The sequence below is a fragment of the Lygodium microphyllum genome, chromosome 12, assembly GCF_053477565.2.
Source record: "Lygodium microphyllum isolate KBCC chromosome 12, Lygodium_microphyllum_v1.1.10, whole genome shotgun sequence".
Taxonomy (NCBI): domain Eukaryota; kingdom Viridiplantae; phylum Streptophyta; class Polypodiopsida; order Schizaeales; family Lygodiaceae; genus Lygodium; species Lygodium microphyllum.
Window position 1 is genome coordinate 154,370,035 of NC_141146.1, and position 7,688 is coordinate 154,377,722.

Below are 7,688 nucleotides of genomic sequence, written 5' to 3' on the forward strand. Positions count from 1 at the left end.
ATTGTATCCATGTCCAGTGTGAAGATAGATGAGATAAATGTATTTGAATACAGTTTTGATGACTACATTCTTGTAGCCTCATCTCTTGATGCCACTTAATTGCAATGTTGGCTTCTTGACTTAGGGGCTTCCTCTCATGTCACCTTGCATCGCCATTGGTTTCTTAAATACCATACTCTTATAGGTTTAGTTTAACTGGGAGATGACATTGTATTGGATGTTGTTAGTATAGGTGATGTTAGACTGTAGTTTGGTATCAGTGCTCCATTTGTACTTCATGATATATGTCATGTCTTGGCTTTGATTAAAAGCCTTATTTTAGCTAGACGGTTGGATGATGATATGTACCATGTATCCTTGGGTGATTCTTCATGGAAGATCATCAATGGACAATCTTCCTTTTGCTAGAGGTGTCAAGGTTGACAGCCTCTATCCTTTGCTTGTTTTTGGGCTTATTGACCATCTATTGGTTGAGATCAATCTTTCGCATGTATCTTTATGGTATTTTCACCTTAGGCATATGTCTTTTAAAGAAATGTAAGTATTGGCTTGTTTGCAATATCTCACACCTTTTTATTATTCTTATTTTGACTCATGTGATCATGGTCTTTATGGCAAGGAAACTCGTAATTCGCATAAGAAGTTTGGTTCTACGAGTGTGGGTAAGCCTTTGGCTTATATGTATTCAAATGTTTGTGGCCCCATGCTCTATCAATCTTTGGGTGGCGTGAATCATTTTGTTACATTTATAAATAAATTTTCTCATAAGATTTGTGCCTATCCCATTAAGCATATAGTGAATATTTTACCTAGTTTCAATGCTTTCTCGCCATGGTTGAGAACCAATTTGGGTATAGGCTAAAATGCTTATGGTTTGACAATGGGGGTAAATATGTATTTAAGGCTTTTGGGCAATTATGTGATGAGAGGAGTATTAAGCATCAGTTGACTACCCCATACACCCTACCGTAGAATGTTATTGAAGAGTGTGTAAACAAGACTATTCAGGAATGAGTCCTTAGTTAGGTAGACTTACCACAACACTTTTGGATTGAGTAAACAACACTTTTGGTGGTAGAGTTACAAAGGAGGTACAATTTGGGAAATATCCCTTATATGAACACTTACAAGTCTTTGGATGTGAAGCTTTTGGCCATATTTCCAAAAATAAGCACAATAAGCTAGGTTTGAAATCTGTCAAACACATCTTTCTTTGTTCCATCTCTCTTATACTAGCATTGTCTTAGTGCAATGGTAAAGTTTGGTTTATATAGTGGCATTCTTTCATTTGTTAAGCTTTATTGACAGCATTGACTTTAAGGCCTTAGATAATTATTACAAAATTCTGTGTGCGTGTGTGATCAAACAAGGTGAGCAATTATAATAGCCTATACACACACACACACACACACACACAGAGAGAGAGAGAGAGAGAGAGAGAGAGAGAGAGAGAGAGAGAGAGAGAGAGAGAGAGAGAGAGAGAGAGAGAGAGAGAGAGAGAGAGAGAGAGAGAGAGAGAGAGAGAGAGAGAGAGAGAGAGAGAGAGAGAGAGAGAATGCTTCTCTTTTGTGTCATTAAGCAATAGGGTAAAGGAGCCAGTTATGAGACATGCTCCAACAAGGAAACTTACATGCCCCCAATTTAGAGATAAAACTCTGAAGTACTTGAAATATTGCTTATGTGTCCTTTGAGCTACAAAAAAGTGTACTATGATTTAACGTTAATCATCTCTTATATCTAAATAATCTCTAAACCCGACTCTTCCCAAATAGAGCATTAAGATAAAATCCAAAACATATTAATATTGGAGTTATTTAATTTGTCAGAACTTTCAAGATCATTTTAGGCAAGTTTAAAATTTTAAATTCAATTAGATTTGCAAAATGCCATTCAAAAATAATTAATTTTAACTAAATGTCTTTAATGTGGCTCCTCTTTCCTAAGTGAGATCTATTTTAGTTTCTCTTATGTATGCAAAAAAGAGAGTAACCCTTCTTGTCAATATGTATTTCATTTTCTCTCAAGTGAATGTATTCTATATATTATTTGTTGAGAAGTAAGGATGGGAACTCTGCTTATACTGTGAAGCCCCAAGAGGAACACCAAGGAAAAGGGAATTCTCTTGCAAGAAAATCTATCTTGTAACATCAACAAGCTTGTTTATCATGTTTCATATAATCACAATGAAGAAAAGAACATCAGGCATAACAAATCTTCATGCAGCATCATGTAGATCTCCCACGGATTTGATAGAATCAACCATATTCTTCAACATCTTCACAAAATCCATCAATAGAACAAAGAAAGCAAAGGAATACACCATCTTTGAATGGAAATACATCACATAGTATTCATCTTTAATATCTTCATAGTCTTCTCTCTCAATCTCTCATATACAATCACTTTGTTTCAGTAGAACTGGCTATCTCTGACTCTCTCTCTCTCTCTCTCTCTCTATCAATAATACATCACATCCTCACTAAAATCTCTCAAAATCACTCTCAATAATCCTTCTTAGGTCGTGGATACCCCTCCCAAGAGGTATGTCTGATATGAAGAGTCACCAGAGCCACTACAGTGTCCTTTCATAGCTCACTACTGTCACTTCACTCTAGTCTTCACTTGAGTCTTTAGCAGCTACTTCTTCCACTTCTTCCAGCTCTTTTGCACTTGTATTCACCTCTTTCCAAGGCTAGAAAACTTTCCCAAGCTACACTCTCATCCATCAGAACACATACATAAGCATACAGAACAGTCACAGAACAATACCAGAACAGCTACAGTACAGAACAGAACAAAACAGAGACAGAAGACCTACAGAAGGTCATCAAAACCACATAACTCATACTTAAACCATTCCAAACTCTCATAAACCATTCAATAAACTTTCACAAGATCTCAATCTTCATCAATCAATACTCCATCCCTCCTTATAGAAGACAATCAGAACAAAACAGACCAAAACAGAAGGTATACAGAACCAATCAGAACCTATCAGAACATCACAGAACCACCAATAAACATCATGATCTTCCAAAACCCAATCAATATCATCCAAAACACTCTCAAACCACTTCCAAATCAATCAATCATCTCATAAAATCAACCATTCAGCTCTCAAAAACAACAAAAATCAGCCAAAAAACAAGTCATTTCAACACTCAACATATCCCCACACTTAATAAGGAAGCGTCCTCGCGACCCAGGAAAAAGGGAATACAAGTGCATTGAAAAGCGCAACTTGGATCGTCAATATCTCTTAAAAAAGAATCCATCCACCACGACCTCAACTTATAACCTGTTTCTGATATAAAAATACAAAGAAAGGAAAACCCTTTATACATTAACACTTCTGATCGAACTAAAAATCTCAATAAATTTATAAAGGATATAAGAGTTTTCTTCTTCTTCATCAGCATCTGCATCAACTCTCCATCCACGACCCCAACACCACAAGTCTCCAAATTGGAGCTCGTACACGAAATCCAATAGGAAACCACCACGTTCATTTGACATAAATGAATTCACAACACAAACACTAATACACCACACAACCATCTGAATGACTCCTCCAAAAAGAGAGATTTTCATTAAAAAGCATCCACCATACATTGGAAAGGTATCAATGAAGATGATCCCTCTTGAAAGATTGATGTTGTCGAAAATGATCCATAGACAAGGATTCATCTACAAAGTTTTTGGGAGGATTTTGAAAAAACTGGAGACAGCACATCCTTTCCAACAGGACCAAGTATCTGCTAGGCAAACAAAGGGCATGAAAATACAAAATATCCAGCTGTTGGGAATCAATGCTCACATTGACATTCATGCACAACTTTGGAATAGGCTTGGAATCATTATGAGAGTGCCTATGCATATACGCCAGGTACCAAGCAAAGTGAGCAGTTAATCTCACTGAGGGATCTGCAGACTGTGAATACTGCTGAGCAAAATGAACATAGTTCTGATAAGCTGACTGGAAGCTGTCCATTCGCCTGGAATTACTAGCCAATTGATCTGAGGGCCTGTAAGGCAATCATCTGAACTCCATCCCCTTCTTCTGGAAATCTGGTGATCAAACCCGTCACAGTCACTAACCAACTGAGGTGGTTGAGATATAGAAGTGTTAGGAGAGGGTAATGGAATAAGGAAAAGTGGATGAAGTGAGAGATAGGAAAAATCATAAAAAGAAGAAAAGGTTAAAGAAGGAGTGGCAGAAATTTGGAGGGAATCACTAAGGAAGGGTGTTAACTGATAAATAGGAAATGTGGAGGGTACATTAATGGATGGAGAAGGACAGGGTGGAGAAGGGGAAAATACCCTATCCTCAATAAAGGAACAGTATGTAAAAATGGGAATTTGAGGGAAAGATGAAGGTTGGAAAAGAAGGGGTAAAATAGTTGTGGAATTAAATTGACAAAGGGAAAGATATATAGCATATCGGTGAGCCATTTGTTGGTAATAGAGGAGGGTAGGAACATAAGGTCCTAAGAGAGATCGTCTATGATAGGCATCAAAGAAGGTAGCATCAAATGGATTATGTTTTGAAAGATAGGCTAAGAGATCCATCCTCAGTTGATTAGTACTCTGGGCAAAGGTAGGAGCTGTGTTTTGTCTTTGATTCAGGACCACAGAATCAATCATGGGATGCCACGAATTATCATGACAATCAGCCACTTTGGAGGAATAACTCTCGAACATGTCAGCTATGCGCAACTCCAAATGGTTGACATACAAAACAGCTTGTAAGACCACATCCCCCACATACCATGCCATATCCACCTCATCTGGAATTAACAAGTCTCCTTGTAGATACATGTAGGACATCAAAATGGTATCTGGCGTGACAGAATCTTCAAACACCATTCTTACTACCTCTATCAACAACTCAGCAGACCAAGCCCCACTCCATCCATCCTCTGGAAGAGGTAAATCCATCGTGGAAAGCTTCATGTAGAAGACCAACTTTTGTAAGTGGTAGTGGACAAAGAAAGAAAGGTCTGGTGAGACATATTCCTGAAACTGCTCAAATGTAGACTATAAAAAGTCCATTCTGGACTGCAATCTTTCCACTTTATCTTGGAATAGAGGGCACAAAGTAGCCTATCTCTGAAGAGCAGCCAAGTCCTGCTGGAAAAGAGAAGGAATCAAGGGAACGTTAGGGCTTGGAGGAATAGAGAGGGACTTTGCCAGTTGATCTTGCAACTCCTTGATTTGAGAGGCTTGGGAGGCCACTGTGTCATTAGCAATCTGTAAAGCTGAAAGTTTGTCATCTAAGATAGCTTGAAACTCCTGTGCTTCTCTGGACATTCTCTCCTTCTCCTCTGAAAGGTTAGTAACCTGGGATTGAGCCTCTAGTAACTAGATCTTCAAAGAAGAGATCTCATCGCTTTGGGTGGCAACCAGTTGGGTTTGCTGTTCCATTTGCTTAAATAAATCTGCTAGGGTATCCTTAGCAGAAGCTAACTCAGATGTTGCCTTATGCAACTGGTCCTTAGACTGCATGAGTTCTTCATAAAAAGACGCGTACAGCTGTTGAACACAGGCTGTCACTGACAATTCAATGGAACTTTGAATATCTTTACAGACGAAAGGAATTGCATCTCCTGAGACTAGACTGTTCAGGGAGGGAACTGAGATCTCCAATGATCCTTCGCGATGGGCTCTGAATAGGTTATTACAAGTGAGATACCCAGGGAGAGCACTGCCAGAGGTAGCAGGGATAGGTACTGAAGGAAGTACTGAAGAAGCTTTATCTGCTACCCTCTTCAAGCGTTTGCGCTGTATGACCAGGGGAGGCGGAGAATCATCATCCTCGATGTCAATGGGTGCTGACTCATCTAAAGGTGGAGGAGGAGGTACCGGATCTGATGGAGGAGGTGGAGGCACAGTCTTCTGTAAACCTGAATAGGTCAAGAAGGCAGACAAATATGATCCATATGTGACATTGGTAACATTACCCCTGGCGACTTTGACAAAATGTTGATCCATTTTAGTGAGGAGGTAAGTGCTCCAATCATTAGCAACTCCTTTCAACACCATCCTGGAAGCTGTGAAAAGCTCTTTGGACAAGTACTCGGATGGCGTTTTGGCAGGCATAAACCTGTCCTGGAGAAACTGACAGATCGTCTTCTATACGGGATCAGTGATCATAGAAAAGGAAACTCCTGAAGAGTTGATCACCTTCTTAACATCGAGGATTTCCCTTGTCTGCTTTTGCAACAGCTTTAGAATCTCTTCATTAGAGAAAAGCTGACGAGTGGTACCAAAAGAATCACCTTTGAAGGGAAGAGACAAAGCCTTTCCTAAGCCTCGAGGCGTCAAAGTTATAGAAATTCCATGGACTAGTCCTGTCTTCTTGCTGTAAGAGGCCAGAAACTCATCACATAACGACGGATCCTCTAGAAGCAATGGAAAGAAGTAGCCACAAAAGCAGCGAGTCCTGCCTTCGTGAGAGGCTCAAAAGTAAGTAGGGAAGAGTAATCCCTACTGACTAATGGAACGTACTGGATAGGGGGAGGAGCATGAGAAGGTGCCATTCAGATGGTTACACACACACCACAAACACAGACAATCAAGGAGAATGCCTGCAAAGCAACAGACAAAAAACCAAGGATAAGAGAACAACCAAACAAGAAAACGTGACTCGACCAACTAACCCCAAGCAATCCACAGCCTAGAAAAAATTCGACATGACCTCGAGACAAATGCAACCGAAAGCTTCATGCGATGCATCAGACAAACACCCAGAACTCCGTATCAGGCAAGAAAAGAAAAAACTGCACATCGTACCCTTAACCGTAACAAAGACAGGAAATCAAAACAATACCACATCCAACACATATCAAGACTACATCGGTGATAAACCAGGACTGGACCAGGAAAATAACTCTAATGACTGCGCATACCCATCCCACGAAACGGGTTTATTAAAAAGGGGAATTAAGTGCAGTGAGGGGGGATTAATTTAATGAAGGGTTTATTTTAATAAATTATTAAGAATGGGTGAATTTTTATTAGGTGATAAACCTTAGCAAGAAAACGGCGGTTCCTTCTTATAAATTTAATTACCAATTATTAGATTAAAATGGTGCGTTAATTCGAATCCCGGACGTCGATACCCAAACTGGGTCTCTAAATGCAAGTTCATTGATTACAAATTAAGGTGATGTGGAGCACTTTTTTGCCAGCGTGTGCTCATGTGACGGCTGATGCATTTTAATTAAAAATTAAAGTGCCGCTTGAGCGCACGTAGCGCGTGCTAAGTGAACGGTGGGTGTATTTTAATTAAAAAGTATGTGTGTGTTTTTAGCGCGAATGCGCGTGGAAACTGTGGGTGAATAAAGAGTTCATTTTAACAATTAATTTGTGATTAAGGGAAAAATGAAAATAAATAAAGCACATAAAATAAATACCTGGAAGGGGTATGTATGTAATGCAGGAATGCGCACGGAAGAGTCCCCCAAAAGAAGTGAATCCAGTAAAAGAAAAGTAAAGACCACTGACGAAACAACAAAGACAACACCTTAGTGGGATTGTTGATTTTTTTTTTGGTTTTTTTTTAAATTTTTGTAATTTGTGATTAGTTATGGTTGGTTTGTGTTTGTGAGGTTATTATGTTTTGTGAATGTGTGTTGTTGGTTTTTGTTTTTGTTTGTTTAGTGTGTTGGTTGTTTATTTGTTTTTTT